This window comes from Kogia breviceps, chromosome 6, assembly GCF_026419965.1.
Source record: "Kogia breviceps isolate mKogBre1 chromosome 6, mKogBre1 haplotype 1, whole genome shotgun sequence".
Classification (NCBI taxonomy): domain Eukaryota; kingdom Metazoa; phylum Chordata; class Mammalia; order Artiodactyla; family Physeteridae; genus Kogia; species Kogia breviceps.
The window spans coordinates 5,397,073-5,421,981 of record NC_081315.1 but is presented as its reverse complement, the minus strand read 5'-3'; the positions used below and the strand labels follow the sequence as shown (position 1 = coordinate 5,421,981).

The window sequence follows — 24,909 nt, the reverse complement described above, 5'->3', positions numbered from 1 at the left end:
CTGAAAATAGCAGTGAATTTTAAGTTTCATCTCATGTCAAAGAATCCAAGGCAAGAAACAGAGGTTAATTTATGTTGATTTTTAATTGTCAAGGACACAAGTTGCCTTATTACACAGTAGTACTGCTCTGTCATTCGCCTTATTCTTTCGTATCTTCCAGCCATGACATCTTTGGATTAGTAACAACTTAATTTTAATAGTATACAAAAACTGCACCATCCTCTCCAACATTTTTATACCCTTATTATCAAAATTACATCTGTGTATATTTTCTGATGTAAACATGTATTTATAGTTATTGCTTTCTACAGTTTTTTTAAAAAATTAGATTTTAAGTTACAAATGGAAAGAATATTTATGCTATCTTTTATAGTTACTCATAGTTACCTTTCTTGATGTTCTGTATTTCTTCACATGACTCTGAGCTGCTATTTAGTGTTGTTTCATTTCAGCATGATAAACTCACTTTAATATGCTTGTTAGGCAGGACTACTGCAAGCAGAATCTCAGTTTGTTTATTAGGTTTCATTTTTTTTTTTTTTAATCAGAGACTCTGTTAATTTCTCTTTCATTTTTAAAGGATACTCTTCCTGAGTACAGTATTCTTAGTTGACAGATTTTTTTTAAAAATTTCTGGACTTTGAATAAATTATCTCACTGCTTTATGTCCTCATAGTCTTTGATGAGAAATCATCTGTGTTTATTGAGGATCCCTTGTTCAAGATGTGTCACTTCTCTTGTTGATTTCAAGATTCTTTTTGGCTTTTAGTAGTTTGACTGGGATGTGTCTTTTGGATTTCTTTGTATATAGCCAACTTAGAGTTCATTGAGCTTCCTAAGTGTGTAGATGAAAGTTTTTCTTCAAACTAGGGATGTTTTCTGCCATTATTTCTTCAGATATTCTTTCTGCCCCTTTCTCTATTTATCCTTTTCTTCTAGGATTCTCACTAGGCCTAAGTTGGTATGTTTGATGATATCCCATGGATCACTGAAGTTTTTTCCATTATTCTTCACTCTTTTATTTCTTTCTGTTCCTCGGATTGAATAATCAAAATGGACCTATCTTTAAGTTAATTTATTCTTTCTTCACTCTATCTGCTTAAATCTGTTGTTATGGCCCTGCAACAATTCTTTTTTTAATTTCAGCTACTTTATACACTAGAATTTGTATGTTTTTCCTTTTCATTATTTCTAACTCTTTATTTATATTCTATATTTGATGAGACATTGTTCTCTTTCTTTTAGTTTTTTAAACATGGTGTCTTTTAGGCTTTTGGATATATTTAAAATTTTTGACTTAAAGTCTTTGCCTAGTAAATGTAATGTCTGTTTCCTTAGGAAAACTTTCTACTAATTGATCTTTTTTTTCTGCGTATGGGCCATACTTTCTTGTTTACTTGGGTATCTCATAATTTTGTTGTTGTTGAAAACAGTAAATTTAAAATAATAGAATGAGGTAACTCTAGAAGTCAGATTCCCCTGCCTTCCGGGGTTTGTTGTTGTCTCTTATTGTAGCTGCTGTTGTTTGTTTAATTACTTTTCTGAATAGATTTTGTGGCCACTGAATTCTCGACTTAGTCAGCTAAGTGGTCAGCAAATAATATAATAGAGATTTCCTTAAGTGCCTAGAACCAGCAAATCTCCCAACCTTTACAAAAAGGCTCTGTGTATGTTGGGTCATGTCTTCAACATTGGCAGGTAGGTTAAAACTTGGTTTAACCTGCATTTTCTGCTCACACAGAGTATCAAGATCAACTGGAAATGAAATCTTAGGGCCTTCTCAGATTTTTTCTGGACATGTGTACTTCTCTGTTCATTTGCATTCCCAGAAATATTTTGGAGTTTCTAAAATTCTGGTAGATATTTTATTTCTCAGCTTGTGATATTAAGCTTTATGGTTAAGCTATTGTTTATCCCAACTATTACCCTTTGCCTCAGATAGACATGCCTTTAAAACAGCTGCTAGTGTTTTCAGCAAATGCTAGCCTAGGAGCAGCTTTTAGCACTGGGCAAGCCCTGAGTCAGATTTGATAAAGACAAGCCTTTTAAACAGCTCTGCCAAGGAGCCATGAGATGTGTAAAATAATAACAATTCTTTGTGAATTAGTTTTATTTTGCTCTCACCAGCACTGGGAATCTGTACTGTTGTTTTCAATATGGCCACTGAGCTAGGAAGCAGGGGATGGGTCTTGAGTAAATCAAAATAACTTAAGGGTCACTGTTCTTACTGATATTCTGCCTTCATTCTTGCATAAATATTTCCCATGCTGTTGAGAGCTATCGGTTAATTTCCTGAGTTCTGAAAATTTTTGTTCTAACAATCTTTGCAAGTTGTTTTTCACTGCTTTTTTGGAAAGGCAAATTTTCAGAGTTTTTTCTTCTTTTTGTGATATGCGGGCCTCTCACTGTTGTGGCCTCTCCCGTTGCGAAGCACAGGCTCCGGACGCGCAGGCTCAGCGGCCACGGCTCACGGGCCCAGCCGCTCTGCGGCACGTGGGATCTTCCCGGACTGGGGCACGAACCCGCGTCCCCTGCATCGGCAGGCGGACTCTCAACCACTGCGCCACCAGGGAAGCCCAGAGTTTTTTCTTTTTAATTGAAGTATAGTTGACTTACAATATTATATTATTTTAGTTGTACAACATGGAGATTTAATATTTTTATAGATTGTACTCCATATAAAATTATTATAAAATATTGGCTATGCTCCCTGTGCTGAATTCAGGAACTCTTACTACATTATTTTTGCTGATGTCACCCAGTCATGACATCTTAATACAGTCAAATTAAAGGGAGAAGGGACAAAGAAGGACAATAGATGACTCTAAGGATATCTCTAGCATGTTGGACACATGCTTTTCCATCTATATTGTTTGGCCACAATTTGTCAACATGCCACATCTAGCTGCAAGGCAGGCTGGGAAACATATTTACTCACAGTGGCTATATACCCAGCTAAAAATCAGAGTCCTATTGTTAAGCAACCAGAAAAGAAAAAGAGTACTAGGGGAGACAAAGACAGCTGCAAGATTTTCTTACATACAATACATTCCTTATTCCCCAAGGAAACCACAGAATTCTTCCTCATACCTCTCTTATAATTCTATTCAGCTACTTTATCCGGCCCAAGGTTGAAAATCTCTAGGTGCTAAACTGTCCTGTTCATACAACTCGGATGGGGCTTCTTACAGTGTAGAAATGTTAAAAAAAAAAAAAAAGATAAATCATAAAATAAAGATAAATTTAGAAATTGGTCAATGATTTGTTTCTAATAATAATCCAACACCACTTGACAGAAATGGCACAGATCCTTGACTTCTCAGGGGAGTAAGTTCCTTGTTTAGGCTAGGAGAAAGACCCCGAGTGTGCCTCTGTCTTTCCCTCATAGAATTTTGCTAAAAACAGTAAAAAAAGGGCTTCCCCGGTGGCGCAGTGGTTGAGGGTCCGCCTGCCGATGCAGGGGACACGGGTTCGAGCCCCAGTCTGGGAAGATCACACATGCCCCGCAGAGCGGCTGGGCCCGTGAGCCATGGCCGCTGAGCCTGCGCGTCCGGAGCCTGTGCCCCGCAACGGGAGAGGCCACAAACAGTGAGAGGCCCGCGTACCGCAAAAAAACAAAACAAAAACAAAAAAAACAGTGAAAAAGAGGCAAAGACAGCAAAAAAGAGTCAGAAAACACCAATAATATAATTTTCAACCATTTTCCCTATCACTCTATCTTTAGTTCTCATGTTGCCTTCCTTCCTATATACTGCAAGGGATATCTGGATTAATATTTTTACCTCTACAAAACAGGGTTTCATCTTTCCCTGCTTCATATCTGAGTTCCTGAAATTCATCTCTACTGTGATCTGGACATGAAGGTTCATAGCACAACTTCTGGCTACAGAACAAAATTGCTTCTGCTGTAACTGGCACCAGAATGATCATAGCTTACATCTACTTCTTGACATGCCAACACTAAGAATCGGGCACTGGGCTCCTTGCTTCTGCTGCCACAGGGGAAAATGTGTCCATTTCCATACTTGTCCCCTGAAATGGGAGTCCCCACTTCACGGGGTTTACTCTTGCCTTCCAAAATTTCATGTGAGGGCGTCTGCTAGTTGAAAATTGTGTCAACCTATCAAACCATAATTCTTAGGTCATTTGGTTAATTGAGGCTATTTGAGTCTCCAGATTTTAGCACGAAGTAAAGATTGTTATAGGGGGTTAAAATAGAGTGACTTAATATCTGCCCCCAAATCTCAAGGCAGTGACAAAGAAGATTATTAATGTGTCTAGGGACAACAGGAGCTATAATGTAGGTTATAGGGGAAGGGGAAGGCAGAGGAGGTCAAATGTCAAGGAAAATATCTTGCTTTGAGATAGAATTAGAAAGTGAGAGAGCAGGGCTTCCCTGGTGGTGCAGTGGTTGAGAATCTGCCTGCCAATGCAGGGGACACGGGTTCATGCCCCGGTCTGGGAATATCCCACATGCCACCGAGTGGCTGGACCCGTGAGCCATGGCCGCTGAGCCTGCATGTGCATGTCCGGAGCCTGTGCTCCACAACGGGAGAGGCCACAACAGTGAGAGGCCCACATACCGCAAAAAAAAAAAAAAAAAAGAAAAAAAAAAAATTAGTCCAATTTATTTAATTAGTCCAAATTATCCACTGAAGAAAAAGTCATTTACTTTGCTTTCATTCTTCCTTTCTTTTCTCTTCAATTGTTTTCTTCTCTCTTGAAGAAAAAGCCATTTATTTTGCTTTCATTCTTCCTTTCTTTTCACTTCAATTGTTTTCTTCTCTCTTTGCCTTTCTGTCTCATGTTATTTTATTCTTTCTCTTGTCTTGTTTTTATTCTCTTTTCTTTACTATTAGTTAATTTTTTTCTTACATCATAATACATGCATTATTCCTTCCATGTCTACCACATAAATTTCAAAAGTTCTATTATAAAGTTTCAAACTAAGTCATTAAATCACTTGCAAAACAGGGTAGTTCATTTTGGGATAGTTACTGAGTCATACCGAACCAACGGTGGTCTTTGGTCTTATAATTCTCAATCTGTTTGTTTGTTTTTGATGTTTCACATTACACTGAACTGTTTAGATAATAGTTACCCATTGGCACCTCATGGAGTACTAGCTTACTGGCTCTTATCTGGAAAGTTTCTAATGTCCATTCCCCCTTTTTTCTTGCTTTCTTTCTCTCCTTCTTTCCTACCTTTATTTATTTCCTTTTTTATTTCTTCATTTTGGAAAAAAAAATATGAATATATTAGAAAAGGAAAAGAAATTCTTTTAATATTCTAAAACACTTCTGAGAAAGACACTCACTTGCTGAGACTCTTCAATTAAGAAAATAATCAGAATCTTTATTCTTTTTCCTTTTTCCTTTTCCATTATGGTTCATTACAGGACAGTGGATTAGTGAAAATAGTTATCAATTCATTAGTATAATTATCAATTAAACACTTTAAATGAGATTTTAAATATATGCTCCAATTTTTGTGATTTCTGGTGCTCTTCATTCTCTTCTGTAGAAGCACAGTTTCATCTGCTATCATATTTCTCCTGCCAGAATAACTTCAACATTTCTTGTAGTGCTTTAGGAATGGACTCTCCCAGCTTTTTATCTGAAAAAGTATTCTGCCTGAAGTTTTGAACGACAATTTTTCTGTGTTCAGAATTCCAAGATGACTTTTCCTCCCTTGACATTGATATTCTCTTCTGCTTACATAGTTTCTGACAAGAAATTCGCTGTGGTCCTCTCTTTGCTCCTCTGTAGGTAAGTTTCTTTATTCTCTGCTGTCTTCAAGATTCTCTCTTAAATTTTGTTTTCCAGCAGCTTGATCTTCATGTGCCTGCTTAGGTGAATATTTATTTGTGGTTCTCTAGGTTTCAATACATTTGTGGGCTTTCATTTATTTTGGAAATTCTTGGCTACTTCCTACTGAAATAATTATTTTGATCCATTCATTTTCCCCTTCCTAAACTCCAATGAAACATATGTTAGACTGTTTGATATATCCCCACAACCCTTGAATGCTCTGTTCTATTTGTTTGCATTATGCATTTTATTTCATTTTGGGTACTATGCATATTTACATCTTCAAGTTCAGTGATTATTTCCTCTGCTGTGTTAATCTTGTTGATTAACTCATTAAGGGATTTTTCATCTCTGATACTGTATTTTTATTTGAATTTTTTTTTTTTTTTTTTTGCAGTACGGGGGCCTCTCACTGCTGTGGCCTCTCCCTTTGCGGAGCACAGGCTCTGGATGTGCAGGCCCAGTGGCCATGGCTCACGGGCCCGGCCGCTCCATAGCATGTGGGATCCTCCCGGACCGGGGCACGAACCTGTGTCCCCTGCATCGGCAGGCGGACTCTCAACCACTGCGCCACCAGGGAAGCCCTATTTGGATTCTTTTTATGGATTCCATCTATATGCTAAAATTCACCATTTGCTCATGCTTGCTGTTTACCTTTTTCACTAAAACATTTAACATATTAAATATAATTATTTTAAAGCCATCATTCTTATAGCTTCAGCATTTCGTACATCTCTGGGTCTGAGACTATTTTAACTTTTAATCATGAATCTAATTTTGTTATCTTGATTTTTTTACAAATCCTATACTTTTTAATTGAATATTGAACATTGTATACAAAAAAAAGACTAAAGACTTATGAATATTATATTTCTGCTTGGAAATAGTCATACCATATCTTCTATGAGACTGTTAGTGTAGGGAATAAGTCAATCTAGTCAGCGGCTGAACGGTTTAGGGTTTTGCTTTTAGTACATTTACCTTCAGTGTACAACAGGCTTCACATTCCCGGGCTGCCCTTCCCTTGTGGTTAGTTTGAAGTCTATTATGGGGATTTTTCAGTGTTCTTTCACTCTCATCTTTTGGCAGGCTTTGCACACTTGTAACATAAAGAGGAGATGGTCTCTTCTCTTTTATCCTTCTCCAGTGGTAGACTGCTCCTGTTGATTACTCAGTAAATGGCTCAGAAGTAGGGCAGGCGGAGTTTCTTTTTTTTTTATTATTATTTTTTTAATTGAAGTATAGTTGGTTTACAATAGTTTATTAGTTTCAGGTGTACAACATAGAGATTTGATATTTTTACAGATTATAGTCCATGTAAAGTTGTTATAAAATAATGCCTATATTCCCTGTGCAGTACATAAGGGGGCGTTTCTTCATTCTTCTGTTTAGTCAAAGGCTTAGGCAGGTCCTGTGCATCTGAGTCTCAAGGGTATGTCTTTCTCAGCATTTCTGCACCTCCCGAGTGATAACAACACTTCCTCACACTTCTTCACACTCAGGGCAGAGACCAGAGTGAAAGCTAGCTTTGTGTCACCTCTCTTCCACGTGGCAAACTTTGTCTTGTATCAGTGGGAGTTCTTGGACAGGACGGTTTTTCCTGCATCCCTTCAGGCTGAGGAACTTTCCCTAAGGAAGTGGGTAGTGATATATCTCATACTGAATGTGAAGCTTTTGGTCTTATTCCATTGTGAAAGTATTCGAAATTCCTTTCCCTGAATGACAACAAGGAGAGAGGTGAGGGCTTGAAGTTTTGAAAGACTTACTGTGGAGAATGAGCAGTTGACTAGAAAAACGTGGATAGACAGCAAGAATAATCAAAATTTTGGAAGAAACAATATCTATTCTTTTTTTTTTTTTTTTTCAGGATCAAACCACAGCCTCTCTGGAGGTAAGAAAGAATAGGATATTGGCACTTCATACTTAGGTGGGAGTAGTGGAAGGATAATTGGACAAAAGAGTTTGGAATATAGTTGAGATTATTTGAAGTGATGTGGCAGCAATAGGAAAGTTGAAAGGAAATGAAGCAGGAATAGACTTTCGCACATAAACAGTCTAGAGTGGTGAATGGGTGAGATGTTTCAGTTATTAAAAAAACAAACAAACAAAAAACTTGTGAGCAAGCATAGTTGAAAGAACAATATAAAAGCATAAAAAAGATTCAGGAAAAGTAATGTCCTCATGAGACAATCAGGTTTCAGTTTAGACCCAGAGGTATGGGGAATGTACAGTTCATAGCTATGCAGGTCAGGTAGTTTAGTTAGTCATAGAATGTGCTGGGGAGGAGGACATTTCTCCCTTCCCCACTGAAATTCTCTTGAATGGTCTAATAATTAAATTGAAACAGGACAGATTAACAGGAGACACAAACAACAATTTAATTCATATGCATGAAGGTCTCATAAAAGTGAGATCCCGGAAGTAACCTAAGCAGGTTGTTTTTCATCGGGTTTAGATTAACGAAACAATTATTTGTGAAGATTTAATGAAACAAAGCAGCTTGTGGTAGGGGTAACAGACTAATGAAAAAGGATGTGTTTGTTTATACAGTTTTCTTAGGCTTGAGTTCCCTAAGTCTGATGATAAGGATGCTTTCTAACCTCCTGTTATAAGGGAGTGTACCTTCACATGAAAGATTTATTTTCTATTTTCAGGGGGAAAGAGGAGAGTCAAAACATTTTTGTAGTATCAATTTATTTCACCAGCGGTTTCTCAAGTAACTTTAATACAAAATAATCAATATGCCTTTGTGGCATATCTTGGGGTAGACTGCTCTAAGCCCAACAAATGAATACCAAACAGTATATATTCGAGACTTTAGCCCACGTTAGATAAGAGATACCATCATCAAGTTTAACTCGGTAGGCGGCAATGCATTTTTGTCATGTAGATGTGGATTTGGGGGTGGGATGGGTTAGGGTCACCCTGTAGATGAATTGCCACCTGTTCACATGCATGCTGTGTGATGGAAGGGCTTCCAGTCCTCAGAAGAGAAAATAGGTATTTTGTCATTATGGATGGAAATCCTTCTGGATTCAGAAGAACTCCAAGTATATTTGGGTAAGAAGGTATGCTGACATATACATAGTCAGTCACATGCAGGATATTTGGCAAGGGCATAAGAAGATGATCTGGAGGCCAAGTTAGTATCTGCCTTTTCAAGTTACTATCAATGATATGTTGAACAAATGAATCAACTTCTATGAACTTCTAGTTTTCTTCTTTTAAAAGGGAACACCTTATAAGACATTATGAGGATTAAATAATAAGTAGCATAAACACAACAGTAATTTATTATGTTCTGTTTGTGGTCAGGTAAAGTTCTAATATATGCTTTATGTGGACGATTTGTATTATTTTCTATTAGATAGGAATTCCTCAAAAATGTGATGATATTATTATTTCATTATTTTTATTATACTAGGATTTTTGACTTGATAATGGATGTCATGCATAGTCTTTGATGCTAAGGAATTAATATTTTGTCCAGGAATTATAATCTCCATTTGTAGAAGACATTTGTATCATTCCTTTCAGTTTATTTTATAAACAATTTTTAACCAAAAATGTTTTCTTCTCTTTCTCTTTTTCCTTCTCCTTCACTTGCTTCTACTTCCCATTTCTTCTAGAGGTGGGAGGATGGATTTTTTTAAGGGAAGACGATAGGGAAAAATCTCTGTGTTGGTTTAAGACACCAAACTTTGGTATAAACTACTCATTAGTTCAAGTTTCTTGTCTTTTTTTTTTTTTTTTGTGACAACATTCTAAAATGTGCTGAGCAAAGAGTTCTATGGGTAAGGCAAGTCATTTTCAAAGCATAAACTTTTATTAATTGTAAATTATTCAAGCCTTGTCAAGTTTTAATTTTCTTGCCAAATTCTATTATTAAAAATAATTACATGTCATTTTGAGATCAAATTTAAGTGCCTTAGAAATATTACTAATGTTAAAATTAAATTCATGACATTTTAAGTTTCTGATGATCTTTCTAGTTGTATTTTGCTCTCTAAAAATGGTATCTTACCAAAAATGAATAACTGCTATTTCTATTCAATAAGTAACTCTATAGTATAAAGAAAACTACAGCTTGACTTTGTAGGTTATACAAACCTGCAAGATAGTCTTTACACTATTAAAATGAAAACTAGTTTTCCAGTTTTTATTTCTGATTTAATATGATGAAGAATTATCTAACCCCGTTTCCTCACAGATGTCATTATAAAGTATTAAGGGAGATAAAACAGGAACATAATTTTAACTTGAAAGAAAATTGGAGAAATCTCTAACCTCAGATCACTAAGAAGGGGTAGGTCCTTCAAAATCCTCTATAAATGCAAAAGTGTTGCATACAATTTACAGTGGAAAAAAATTATGGTTGTAGTTTTTGACAAAACTAGGTAATTTTCAAAAGACATAAATTTTCAGAGTTGAGGGCAGAAAGGAGATAAATCTAAGAATATCAGTTATCACTAAGAAATAAGAGAAAAAATTAATGAGCTATCTCTGCTTCCACTAAAACATTCAGTCCACGTGGTTTTTCAGAGAAAATTTCATATACAGTTTAAGAAACATACAAGGCTAATGCTGTTTAAATTGTACCAAAGCATAGAACATGTACAAAAGCTTTGAATTCTTTTTATGTAGACTTTATAACATTTATACCTTAATCCAACCAAGATAGCATACATATAGATAGAAAAAATACATTAATCGCACTTAATAATACTAGTAAAATCCTTAGAGGACATATATGTAAAGCTAAATAGCCATGCTTTAAAAAGAATTACAAGTAATACCATGAAGAAGTTTTCCAGCAACTCAATGTTTCACTATTAAGAAATCATTTATTAGAGTTCCTTACATGACTAGAACAAGAGAAAAATTATATAATCTGTTTGGTTTTTAGAAAACTATGAGATAAAATTTATTCCTGAATAAAAAAAACTTAATGAAATAAGAGTATATGACATTTTCCTCAATTGAAACCATCAACTTAAAAACTACTAACATTCTCATTGAAATAATAAACAAGACCAAATTCTCCACTTACTACTGGTATTCAATATTGTAAGGGAGATACTTGTCAATACATTTTGGTAAGAAAAATGTTACTGTATTGAATGTAGTAAATTAAAATAATACTTAACTGTAAAGAAAGGCTAGGGGACTTCACTGGTGGTCCAGGGGCTAAGACTCCTCTCTCCCAATGCAGGGGGCCAGGGTTCTATCCCTGGTCAGGGAACTAGATGCCACATGCTGCAACTAAGATCTCGCATGCATCAACTAAAAGATTCCACGTGCCACAACCAAGACCTAGCACAGCCAAATAAATAAATAAATATTAAATAAAAAAGAATGGTTAGAAAACTCTTGGACCAAAGGGTTAAAAAATTCTCTAATGAATCTGTAAATCTGACATTAATTCCAATATCAAAATTTAATGAGACAAGTTAACTAGAAGTTTACATGCAAAAATAAGCCTGTTAGATAGCCAGAAAAACTAAAGTCAAATAATGGAGCCAGGACTACAGCTAACACAAGTTACTACGTTTCTGTGAATGTAGAAAAAGTACAGTATTTTTTAGAAATCATAATAATGAAGGCTTTTCTGTGACTAAGACATTAAAAAAAAAAACAACAAAAAACCCAGAGAAGAGAAATTAGATACATGAGGTAAAAGATCCTTATGCATGGCCCATATTACAGAGAAAAAGAAAAAGTGACAAAATGGTGAAAAATTACTTCAACACATATTATGGATGAGTCTAATTTCCTTAAAACAAGAAAAGCACCTAAGTCAATCATAAAATGACAACAGGAAATGAAGTGGTAAGAGTCAGCATTTGGGTCTTCCCTGGTGGCGCAGTGGTTGAGAATCCACCTGCCGATGCAGGGGACATGGGTTCGTGCCCCGGTCCGGGAGGATCCCACGTGCCGCGGAGCGGCTGGGCCCGTGAGCCGCGGCCGCTGAGCCTGCGCGTCCGGAGCCTGTGCTCCGCAACGGGAGAGGCCACAACAGTGAGAGGCCCGCGTACCACAAAAAAAAAAAAAAAAAAAAAAAAAAGGATTTGGGCAAACTATACAGAAACAAATTTATTTTCTTGATTATTCACTAACATTTGGTATTGTCAAATTTTCTGATTTTTTTATCAATCTGATAGGTTAACAAAATATGCTGGTTACTAATGCTCACAACAGAATTTCCCTTCTAGTAATTGGTTATTCATAATTTTGCTCTTTTTTTTCTATTGGTGTTATATTTTTGTTTGTTTACAAAAATCTCTTGAATTTTCTGAATATTAATTCTTTATAATTTTTAGCTTTATACATAGTTTTTTATTTGTCTTTTCTTAATGTTATGAAGTCCTTTCTTTATTGTAGATTACCTCTGAACAAAATTCTTAGTTTTGATATAATAATATTTATCTTTAAGCCATTTAAATTTATTTTCATTAATGCTTAATATAGGCTTACTTACCATTTAACTTTGTGTTATATCAACTCTACTTCATAATTTGTTTTCTTTTTCTGAATAGTTCAAATGTATATTTCTGCTTCACAATGTATATGTACTAGTTTTATTCTCCTAGAGCTCATCCCTGAAATCCACTCTAGTGTTTACCCAAACACTTATTTATTTTTCTTATGAATTTTATAAGACTATAAGTAACTTTGTGTGAGAAAACTAGCTCACAATGCACCATTCTGTGATCTCCCCAGCCCTACTTCCAGCCCTCTACCATGTTGTAATTTTCTAGACATTTTATTCAAGATTATTAGTAAAGAAATACCTTTCTTCTTCTCCCTTCTGGCCCCTTGGTATTTTTTGCTTGTTGGTTGTGTGTGTGTGTGTGTGTGTGTGTGTGTGTGTGTGTGTGTGTGTGTGTGTTTGCTTATTAAGACAATTAAACTGTTTCAAACTTACTTATCCAGCATAACTTCTACTATCATACAGTACCCCCCTTGATGTATTTCTTTCTTGCAGGAGTTCAAATTGGGTCTGTATGTGGTACGCTTTCTGAAGACTTGTTATTCTCTTTCACTTAATCAGAAAGAAAATTTGAATTTAGAGGTTTCATTTTTAATATCCATTCTCTTTTTGACCAAGTATAATTTATAATGTCAAATTGATTCTTTCCTAGCTAATTTACTTTCTCCCCTAGTACCTTTAGGATGTTCTACTTTTCCTTTATGATTTACAATTTCATGAATACAAGTTTAGGGTGGGGAATTCTGCTTGGCATTTTATAATACCAGAGATCATTCTCTTATTCTGAGAAAGTTCTCAGTGATTATTTCTAAAACAAAATTACCTTATCACTCTTTGTTTCTTAATTTTTAATTGAAATATAGTTGATTTACAATGTGTTAGTTTCAGGTGTACAGCAAAGTGATTCAGATATAGATAGATATATATAGATATATAGATATACAGGTTTTTTTCCATTATAGTTTATTACAATGTTTTGAATATAGTTTCTTGTGCTATACAGTAGGTCCTTGCTGTTGGACTATTTTATGTATTGTAGTCTGTATATGTTAATCTCAAACTCTTAATTTATCTCTCCTCCCACCCCTGCTTTCCCTTGTAGTAACCATAAGTTTGTTTTCTATGTCTGTGAGTCTATTTCTGCTTTGTAAATAAGTTCATTTATCTTTTTTTTAGGTTCCACATATAAGCAATATCATATTATATTTATCTTTCTCTTTCTGACTTACTTCACTTAGTATAATAATCTCTAGGTCCATCCATGTTGCTGCAAATGGTACTACTTCATTATTTTTGTATGGCTGAGTAATATTTAATTGTGTATATGTACCACATCTTCTTTATCCATCCATTCATCTGTCAGTGGACACCTGGGTTACTCTTTATTTCTTTAAAATCTATGGTATACGTACTGGCAATTATACTTCCAACTTCCATATCTCTTTTACTTTTAAAATTTCTTCATCTCTTCCTAGCACCTTCTGAGAAATTTTTTTTGCCTGATCTTGCAGGTCAATAATCCATCCTTCCCTGGTGTTCATTCTAGAACTCACCCCATCTGTTGAGTTCTTTATATTAATTATTGCTTTTTATGAATAGTAGTTTCTGTTTGGCTTTTATGACTTCATGTGCATTTTTACTGCTCCAGTATCTTCCCTTACCTCTTTGTGAATAATGAATATGCTTATTTTAAATGACCGTTTATCACATATGTTACTTCTGCCTCATCTGATCTACCGTCTCTTCCTCTTCCAGCTGTGGCATACAAAAGATGTATTTTATCTTCCTGTGAGTTCTTATTTTTTTGGGAGCTATATTCATGACAGTTGATCATGCGTACAGTGGAGGAACAGCTAAAGTCAGATGCTAGCTTGTGACTTGTGTGATGATTTTGAGGTAGGGATGACAAGTGTGAAATAAAATTCACATTTTATGGCAAGAAAAAGAATTTAAACATAAAAAATATTTCTCTGCCCTTTGGTCTCCTCTCTTCCCTCTACTGTGCATTGTACATCTGCATTATGCATTGACTAAACCTCCCATTAGCATAAATATATGCTCAGTCATAAAGAACAACATTCTCCTAGCATCAACAAGACAACTTCTTAAAAAAATAACATTTTTTCTTGATCTTGTAAGGGGCCATGATGACACTTACATCTGGAATACGTAAACAGTCAACAATATGTCATTTAATGTATAGCCCTCTGTGTCAATAAATGTTATATAACTGTGCCTTGACTTAATGGGCAGAACAGTTCTTGGAGCTTTCTGAGATGCTATCCTTGGGTTATAATCCTCAATTGACTTGAATAAAATTTTCCATTTCTTTCTTAGATCAATCGATTAATTTTTTGTCGCCAACCTCAAAGAGTTACACTAAACCAATAAGGCTTATTTAGCATATTAAATTACATGGGAAGCATTGTCAAATAAGCAATATTAAACCTTTGTAGATTATTTTGTGTGCATTAATATTATTAATATGTGTTCTAAAAATTATATGGCATTCCTAAAATCTGATGTGTCTTGGTAAAATGTTAACAGTCTTAATTCTAGTTATCTTAAAATGTTATATGTCACAGAAATGACAATTTTTAAAATTAATTGTATTGTACTCAGATCTGTATGCCATTATGTCTTTTGAAATTTGTAGGCAGTTATCATTTTACTTTGATGCTTTTGCAAAAATTCTTTATCGTCGAGAAAATTCATAGCAAGGACTTTTTGACAATTATAGGTTTCTGATAACTTTCAGATCATAACACTGAACTCGGTAAAAAATTAGAGAATTCTAATGGAAAACCTGATAACTTCATGAAACTGCTAAGAAAAAAATCAAGTTCAACAAGAATTAATTACATGGCACTGAATGACCTAATGAATATGACTATAATTGCTAAAACTTTTCTTGAAATTTTACTAGCTTTTTAATCTTTGTTTTCCAGATATAAGGAAAACAAGATAACTGTGATCCACAGCAATTTCATAAAGTATATCTTGGTAAACAAAATTGAAACATTCTCCCTACTTGATCCCTCCAGAATTTGAAAGCTCTTAGTGAATAGTCTTATGTTCCTGACAATATTGTTAGTTACGTAAGTTCCCTAAAAGTTTGCTCTCATTGTGACAGGACACATTTGGAAATATTATATTTCCAAGGTTTTGACTATAATGTTATATTTGAGAATGTGAACAGAATCAGTTATAACCAGACAGCTTTAAGGAACTTAGTTTGACTCTATGTGGCCCTAAAGCCTTTTGGAAAACAGGCAGGTACTTTGCCTACATGATTCCCAGCACCCATATGAGGTGAGTAAGGAAGATCACTTTCTGGCAGGTACAGGAACCTTAGGGTATTTTGGGGACCTCAAGAAAAGAGAAATTCACCGAAGTCTATAGGTATTACAGGCAAATCTGATGGCAAACCCTTGGCTTCTTGGCCTCCTGGACTTGAGAGGTATTTAAAATTTCAACCTAGAGATTCCTTATGAAAAGTTCCAGCAAAGCAAATTTAAAAGAGCCTTTATGGTCAATTGCTATTCTTGCTGGACTATGCAGGTAATCAGGCCAAGTTTATTGAAACTAGACATTTTCTGTAAACAAATTAGCCTAATTCGGCTATCTTTGATTTTAAAAAAATGAGGGTAAATGTAAAAAAAATGATGTTTCAATAATGGATATTAGATTCTAGTTCCTTAATCATCTTAGAGGTTTTGTTTTTCCACCTGATTACTGGATTGGATCACAAATTCTCCTAGTTTCCTCAGAATTTGGCTGCAACTCTCCAAACTAACATTTCCAGGTTTTCTTTTACTTGTTATTTGGAGTCACTGAGAGCTAAATTTGTGCTTTTCCTGGAGCCCGGCAAACTGAAGCTGAACAACTTGATACAAATTTAAGAGAGATCATCACAATAGCTCGTGTCTAGATACAGTGTTCATGCCTTTTGCTGGGTGGGTCACTCAGTAGTTTACCTGAACACCTGATGACATCATCAGAGACATTCAACTACAAACCAGGAAAATCTGTCAGATTGTTGCTGTCTGCCCTCACTTGATCTGAAGATGCTTTAGTCCTGACATCTCGAAATCTTCTCATCTGGCTGCCTCCTGGGCTTAGACACTGGTTTATACATTGCTCCAATCATTAACCTTTGTTTTTCTTTAGTCTCCATAGAGATGCCTCTTATTATCAAGAATGCATATAGAAGTTGTGACACATATATACTTTGGAATATTACTCAGCCATAAAAAGAAACAAAATTGAGGTATTTGTAGTGAGGTGGATGGAGCTAGAGTCTGTCATACAGAGTGAAGTAAGTCAGAAAGAGAAAAACAAATACCACATGCTAAAGCATATATATGGAATCTAAAAAAAAAAAAGAGAAAAAGGTACTGATGAACCTAGTTGCAGGGCAGGAATAAAGAGGTAGACATAGAGAATGGAGTTGATGTCATGGGGTGGGAGGGTGAAGCTGGGGCCAAGTGAGAGTAGCATTGACATATACACACTACCGAATGTAAAATAGTTGGCTGGTGGGAAGCAGAAACATAGCACAGGGAGATCTGCTCGGTGCTTTGTGATGAGCTAGAGGGGTGGGACAGGGAGGGTGGGAGGGAGGCTCAAGAGGGAGGGGATATGGGGACATGTGTATGCATATGGCTGACTCGCTTTGTTGTGCAACAGAAACTGGCACGGTATTGTGAAGCAATTACACTCCAATAAAGGTCTATTAAAATAATAATAATAATAAATAAATAATAAATACCTGGTTTCTAGCACCACACAGGCCTTACTTTGAGAGCATATATCCATCACCACCTCCTGAACTGAATTTTTCCATAATAAAAATTTATTCTTACACAAATCTCCAGCTTTTAAACAGTAAAAAGAAAGACCCACTGTCACCTAGGAAGAGGATTTGAAGCAACACATGGGAAGCCGGGCAGCTCCGGGACATCAGGGAACGTAGTTACCGGCTCTGCTCAATGTACGTGGAGATGTTTATTTCTTCTGGAAGCTCTGCCACATTCGTTTGAAACCTGTCCTGGACATCATTGAGGATGTTGGCATCATTCTCATCTGACGCGAAAGTAATGGCCAGGTCTTTGTTTCCAAAGCGACCCGCACGGGCCACGTGGTGGAGGTAGGTGTCCGAGCCCTCGGGCATGTCGTAACTGAAGACAGTGTTGACACGCTCCTCAGCCAGACAGATTGGCGGCCACCAGGATCCACCACCGGAAGCCCTTGAACTGCTTGATAGCATGAGAGCTGCTCCTCCTGGACCACGCCCCCCGTGGATGGCAATAGCTGGGAAGTCCTGCTTCTCGAGGAGCTCGGCTAAGGCCATGCAGCATCGCACCGACTTCACAAACACCGCCACCTGGTTAAAGTCCAGCACGTCCACGAGATCAAAGAGCTTGCAGCGCTTCTGCAAGAAGCCTGACGTAGTACTGCTGCAGCCCAAGCAGTGTGAGCTTGGGCTCGTCGTCCACAAGCACCTCCGTGGGGTCCTGCCTGAACTTCCTGCAGACGGGCAGGAACAACTTCTGTCAGGACTAAGGGACCTGGTCAGTGGGATGGAACGATCTACCGACTCAGCTTCTGGACTCCGAGGCTTGGAGAAGTTTCAAACATGGGACTTCAGGGCAGCACAACTTGTCACCCCTAACTGTGTCTCTTTGGCAAGGGGATTAATCTAGGCTGGTTATTTAAAAAAAAAACTTGACTCCGGAGGTCTTTCTTGTTATCTCCCCCTTCACTGCCTGCCTTTAGATGTATGGTACTGTTCCTGGAATAAAAGAGTCAGCAGAGATGTCTGCAAAACATGGGCGAGGAGTGGTGGGGGAACAGGGCCTAGAGATCAAAGTACACTCTATGCCCTATTGTCTCCCTGTGGCTCAGCAAACAGTTGTTTACCAGACATTTGCTTCTCCATCTTCCATGAATTGCCTTCTTCCCCTCCGAAGTCCCGACCATCCCCCCCGCAACAGAAGCTTTTGTCTTTAGCTGAAGACGGTGTTGCAAGTGAGAATTTCAGCCACTGTGGGGAGTTAGTTTTCCTGGGTCTCTCCATTGTTTGATTTCTATTAATCTGCCTCCAGTTAATCTAATTCTCAGAGCAGCCAGAAGAGCCCAGAAGGGTGGAGGAAAATGTATTGTTCCCCAACAGCGCGCGCGCGCGCGCACACACACACACACACACACACACACACACACACGTTGTATAATTATTAGTTCTGTTTCTCTGGGGAACCCTGACTGATACAGGGATCTACACTGGGGTAAAGCGCTAGCCTGTTTTATATAACTTAAAATTACAGTCCCCAAATTTCTCCTTCTAATTTCTCAACTTTCCATTTAATATTTATTGTGACTATCTGATAATAGAGTGATATAGAAATAAGTATGTCACTTATTAGAAAATCACAAAACTTATCCTTTTGGTTTTTTACAGAACAGAAAAATAAGTAGTAAAACATTAGTTTATTTTCCATAGAAATAAACATAATTGAGACCAAATTTGAGATAATAGATTAAATATTTGTTCAGCCTCCATGTGATTTAACTTTCTTGTCTACAGTTTTGCAGGAAATGCTTTTCTCTTTCCGAATACAATGGGGTCATCTTGTTCACTGTCACTTTCACGTCTTCTTTTTCATACTTCTCAACATTCACGGAGCTTTAGGGTCCTTTTTCACCTTTATCTTCTATCACAGGGCACAAGGCTATCATTCTGTTCTCTTGCATCAAACACCTCATTTTTGCACCCCCTCCTTCTACTTTCTATCTCTGAAAGCTGAGTCCTTCCCCACCTCTGGATCCTTGACCTTTTATTTTCCTACTTATTCTTTCTTTCAGAGATTTAGTGTTTCTAAGAATTCAAATATTTTTTCTGCATTGCTGTGTTTTTAGAATCATCTGGTTTTAGTTCCAGGCATATAAAAAGCACTTGTATTTTACAAGAGAAGATATATTGGTGCACTTTTTTTTTTTTTTTTTTTTTTTTTGCGGTACGCGGGCCTCTCACCGTTGCGGCCTCTCCCGTTGCGGAGCACAGGCTCCGGACGCGCAGGCTCAGCGGCCACGGCTCACGGGCCCAGCCGCTCTGCGGCACGTGGGATCTTCCCGGGCCGGGGCGCGAACCCGTGTCCCTTGCATCGGCAGGCGGACTCTCAACCACTGCGCCACCAGGGAAGCCCTGGTGCACTTTTAAGAAAGCAACAGTCACAGCACTAATTAGGAAGGGGGCTAGCAACGCACACAACGGGGAATGTGGGGAAGACTCAAAGTGGGCCGACCATTAAATGGGATAATAAGAAAATTACACATGTAATGGGAATTTGTACAAAGACTATTCATTATTTGTACAAATAACATCAAAACCCGATGCCTCTCTGTCTAGGAAAGAGGGCAATTGATATTAATAAAACATGAATGTATGGTTTTTTTGAATTAGTAAATATGGAGCAGCTTTCAGGGAATGAGAAATAATTCACATATTTCTAAATTACAGATACTAATGATTTCTCATCCAGCATACTTTTAATTTAAAATGGTTATTAGACCTAAAACTTCTAGTCTGTGGAAAAATAAGTCCTCTGAATCTTTAAACAAGTGATATTTATGTTTTTAATTGAGGAATAAATTATGATATTAAGCAAATTATATACACAGTAAATCAGGTGAGGGTCAATTCAAAATAATTTAAACAGAGCTGTTTTATGAATAGGAGAAGCAACATATATTTCTCTAATGGTACAAGGAATCCAAGGATATATATGGCAAAATATGATAATCTAATTGTGAGGAGAAAATCAGATGAAAATTTGGAAATTTATATATATATACATATATATGTAAAATGTTCATATGTACATATTGTAAAAACTTCACATTTTACTTGAATAATTTATATTTAAGAAGATGTATTTCTTTCTGGTAGTACTTCATACATATGGAAATCAGCATGTTATCACTGAATTGTCCTCAGTACAAAATGTGTCATTTTAATAAAATGATGCAATAAAATAGCTATTTGATTTCAGGAACCTATGCATCTGATTTGATATTACATTCTAAATTAAATAGATAGCAAGTGTTTTTTTTTCCATGCTTCCAATATAGAGAGAGGCCAGAGCATTTGCATATGAAATATATTAACTGTCATGAAATCCTTATCTTCACAGCCAGTTTCAGCAGATAATATTTATTCAATCATGCAGTCAGAATTCAAAAGGAAATTTAATGACAATTTTATTTAAGAATGTTGTCATCTTGGTTCTGGGGAAAACAATTGGGACACTGTTTCTGCCAAAGACGTTTAGGAAACTCAAGGCTGGCAGTTATGCAAATTCATTTCAAACAACAACTCTGACATCATTCAAGGACACGGTGTTCATAAAGAGTTTCTTCTACTGTGACCATTTTTGTAATTGTGCATTTAAGAAAGAAAAGTTATATTTTCAACCCATTTAACATCAGGAAGGAAATAATGAAGCTCAGGGGTGGTTGTTCAGATGATAGCATTGAAATTGCTTTAGATTTTTCGAGAAGTGCCATTTTCCCCATGATGCACTTTATTCTTCTGGTTGCTGCATTTCTCTTTCAGTTGCGTTGGTTAGCAGTAATGATGTGCAATGTTGGTAATGCATACATTATTGTTGTACCACAAGTGAAAATATTGTAGATTTCAGGGTTTGTAAACCTCCAACAAAGAAAGTGTATTTCTTTCCCCCAAACTCATTCAGAACCAAATGGGAGAAAGAATCAGGATTTAGATTGATTAATACCCAAATTTTACCTTTATTATTAATAAAGTTGAGTGAAGAGCATGATTTTATATATGTGTGAAGAGAACTTCTACTACTTATCCCCGATTTGGGTTTATTAACCAACCTCGTTAGGGCCACAACTAGAAAAATTACAGGATTTCCATAAAAGAATCATCCCATGGGTGGACTCTCAACCACTGCGCCACCAGGGAAGTCCCTCTATCCGTTCTTTTGCTGATGGACAGGCACTCGGGGCTGTTTGGGATGGAGGGTTAGGGGCTGTGAGCTAGAGGGCCAGGTGTGTGTGGTGAGGCGCTGGCTCCTTGCCAGCTGACAGGACAGGGCTCTCACTTCTGCACGCAGCCCACAGCCCTCTGAGCAGCTCCCTAGACCAGCCTTCTTTCTCCCTGATGCTGGATGCAGACATAAGCGAGCCCTGGCCCCTGCGCCGAAGGGCTCCCGGCACCCAGACGGGGAAGAGAGGCTGCTGTTGAGATGGAGCGGGGGGCGGGGGGCGGGTCACGAGCAAGGCTTGCCCTCTGCGCTTCTGGCTGGCTCCACGCTTCCTGCTCAGTGGTGCCAAGATTATAAACCAGCCAGCGAGCTAGTCCTGCAAACAGGCTTCCTCGCGGAGACCCACCAGCTGTCAGGCCTGGCTTTCCGCCCAGCACTCCCCTTCCAGGCCACCATCTTGGCCTCCTGGGGCCACTGTGAGGTGTCCTGGAGGGGGGGTGAGGTTCTCCTGAATGCGGAACCGGGCCCTCCCAGCTTCCTCCTGCAGGGCAAGGGGTGGGGTCAGTGGAGTTACTATCCAGAAGCCCCAGGCAGCTCCCAGATAATAAAATATTGCAATATTTTATCACTAACTTATTCCAAACTTACTATATGAACTTTTTATCACTGCATAAACATCACCACAGACTTATCAGCTTAAACCAACACTCATGTATTACCTCACAAGTGGGTCAGAAGTCCAGGCATGTCTCTTGTGGGTCCTGGGTGCAAGGAGCCACACCTCCCAGTGTCATGTTGGCCTGCCCTGAGGCTCAAGGTCGTCTCCCCAGTTCACGTGACTGTGGACAGAGCTCATTTTCTTGTTGCTGTTGAACACATGGGAGCCTGCTTATTCAAGACCAGATAGATCATCTCGCTGATCTCAACAAGAGCCTAGACAGTCTTTCAAGGATTCACCTGGTAAGGTCAGGCCTACCCAGAATAACTTTCCTTTTGGCCAATTCAATGTCAAACTGATGAAAGAGTTTACTTATGTCTGCAAAATGCCTTCACCTTTGCCATTGAATGCAACATCATCATGAGAGTGCATTCCACCGTATCGATAGGTTCTTCCTACGAAAATGGGAGCTTATGGAGAGTATTAACACTAGGGGATGGGAATCTTTGGGGCCGTCTTAGAATCCTTCCTACCCCACTTACCAACCACAAAATTCACTCTTTCCTTTAAGAAGTTAACATGGAATAAAGACATAGCTCAAGAATTTACTCTAACTAAATTTTTTTACTAGAAAATGTCAGGCTAAGGGAAAGATTGTCTCCAATGAAGAGACCGCTCTGGATTTTGGTGTGAATTTTGTGAATTCTTTGTCCCTCATCCCAGTGAGCTAGCAGGATGAGAAGCCAGCATTTAGAACTAAGTGTGTTCAGCGCTGCTCTTCAGTCTCCAGACTCAGGAACTGTCTTGATGGGGAAAAGGCAAAGGCAGAGAGTCACTCCAACTGGGGACCCAGGCTGCCAAATCTTGGTCGCAAACACATGTTCTCTGAACCTGGGCTTGGCTCCAGACGGAGAAGAGCTCACAGTGCAAACAGTGATGGCTGTTTGCTCAAGCAGCCAAGAGAAGGAAAAGCGCATTGAAACCCAGCAATGGGGAGAGGCACGGTGGGCCCCCGGGTGGTGAAACCAAGCTGACAAGAGAGCAGGATCAGAAAGCCCATTCCCAGCATCTTTCTTCATTTCAACAACAGACCTTTATGTGCAACTTCTCAGGAAATTGCTGAGAAATTAAAGTGTGGGCGACCCAAGCTTTGCCCAGCAATAGATGCACGAGCAATCTAGTTTGCTCCTGGTTTCATTGAATTCGCTTCCATTAATGGAGAGAAAGCAAAGAGCTCTTCTCAATGTATGTTCCCTGTCCCTCCCCACCCAAGACTTCATCGACTTTCTTTCCTATTGCTACCACTAGTGGATTATTTTGACTTCCAGTGAGTGCCTTTTCAGTTGGTATTTTCATGCTGTACTTTTCCTCATTTCCCCAGTGGTATGAGAATGCCCTCCTATCCCAGCACATAAGTAACTGCTGGGCTGAGAAAATGCCTGGCAGCAGGAGAAACCAGGCTTCGGGGTGAGGGAGTACAGAGTACAGTCTCAGCGGGTCCAGATGACAGCGTTTGCTAACCTGTGCCTATTATGTAAATCATCTATTTAGATTATGTAGGGATTTCCTTCTATTGACTGAATTTTCTCTTGTGTTTTGGTCACTTGGTTCTATCTTTTGACAACCCTAGTAATTTTATTAAATATCTGATGTGGTTTGAATAGTAGATGTTCTAAATTATGCCATTTTCCAAAGGTTTACACCTTCCTCTGCTAGGAATATAGAGCAGGTAACTGATGAACTCAATCTAATGATGAACTTGCTGAGTTTGAGATGGGCTAGAGTTGCACTGATAATCCGTCTATTTGTTTTTTATACCCACTTCTTGGCATGTCCCTCTAGTGATTCCAGCTGAGAGCCTGAGTTTTTCATTGAGGTTGGTCCCCCAGTGGGTTCTGAACTTTATAATCTTTGTCTATTCAACACAGTGAGACAAGGGAAATCTCTGTTTCACTTATCAGAAAGTTTTGGCTCACTTTCTTCACCTCTTACCTACATCGTTTATAATTTTCAGAACATCCTGATTGAAAAATTGTCTGCATTTATGCTCAGTTCTCTGACCCTCCTTTCTATCAGAACCTTGCTCACTCGCATCTCCAAAGGTCATGTCTTCAGTCACACAACAATTCAAAACACTTGCTGGCTTCTCTGACTCTCAACTGCAGTCCTCTTCTCAAGCCCTGTGCCTACCACCCAGGCCTCTTTCCATACGCACGGAAGCAGAAATATCCTCAAAGAAGTAGCTGCCCTACGTCTGCTCACCTTTCTTCACTCCCCCTCTGTGGAATGTAGGGTTTTCATTATTACCTCAGCAGCATTCTGCTGTCTTTAAGTTTTTTTTAAAAAATTAAACCCTCAAATAAGTAAATAAATAAATTTGCAATTTTTCTAGATTTCTAGATCATTTCATGGAAGGATTATTTGCCTACACACTACTCTGCCTTAGCTAGAAGCAGAAGTTTTCTGCTGACCTAGTTTTAAAAGGGCTGGAATCCTTGCCTCAAATTAATAAACAAGATAAGGAGAATCCTGAATTCAAAGGTGTAAATTCAAGCATAAAAATAAAATAAAGGGAGTTAATTGGATAAATTTACTGCTACTGCCTAAATGACCTGCCTTCTATTACCAAAGTCAAAGATTATGTAACAAATCTTTTGTGTAACAAAATCTCTAAGTCATGTTTTGAAAATCACGTTTAGTTGTCTGATTGGTACACTGCCAAGAAATTCTTAAGGAACATTCTTCAGTGTAGGGTGAAAATTTCTGAATATAGAAGGGCTGTACAAAATTGTCAGATCATCTCCAACATAAAGAAGCATTTTTTTCTATAGTCTTAAAAGATATTTTTTACTAGATATACATTCTACTGGATAAGGAAAAATTATGACTGTTAAGATCAGCAGGTTTTCTATACCTTTTGAGAATCATAAGTATATTTTA

The 24,909-nt window shown here is 37.7% G+C and overlaps 1 pseudogene; it reads right to left on the bottom strand.

Moving 5' to 3' along the window:
• Window positions 1-17,275: 17,275 nt before the first annotated feature.
• Window positions 17,276-18,282, bottom strand: LOC131758813 (ATP-dependent RNA helicase DDX39A pseudogene; annotated as a pseudogene).
• Between the last annotated feature and the right edge of the window lie 6,627 nt (window positions 18,283-24,909).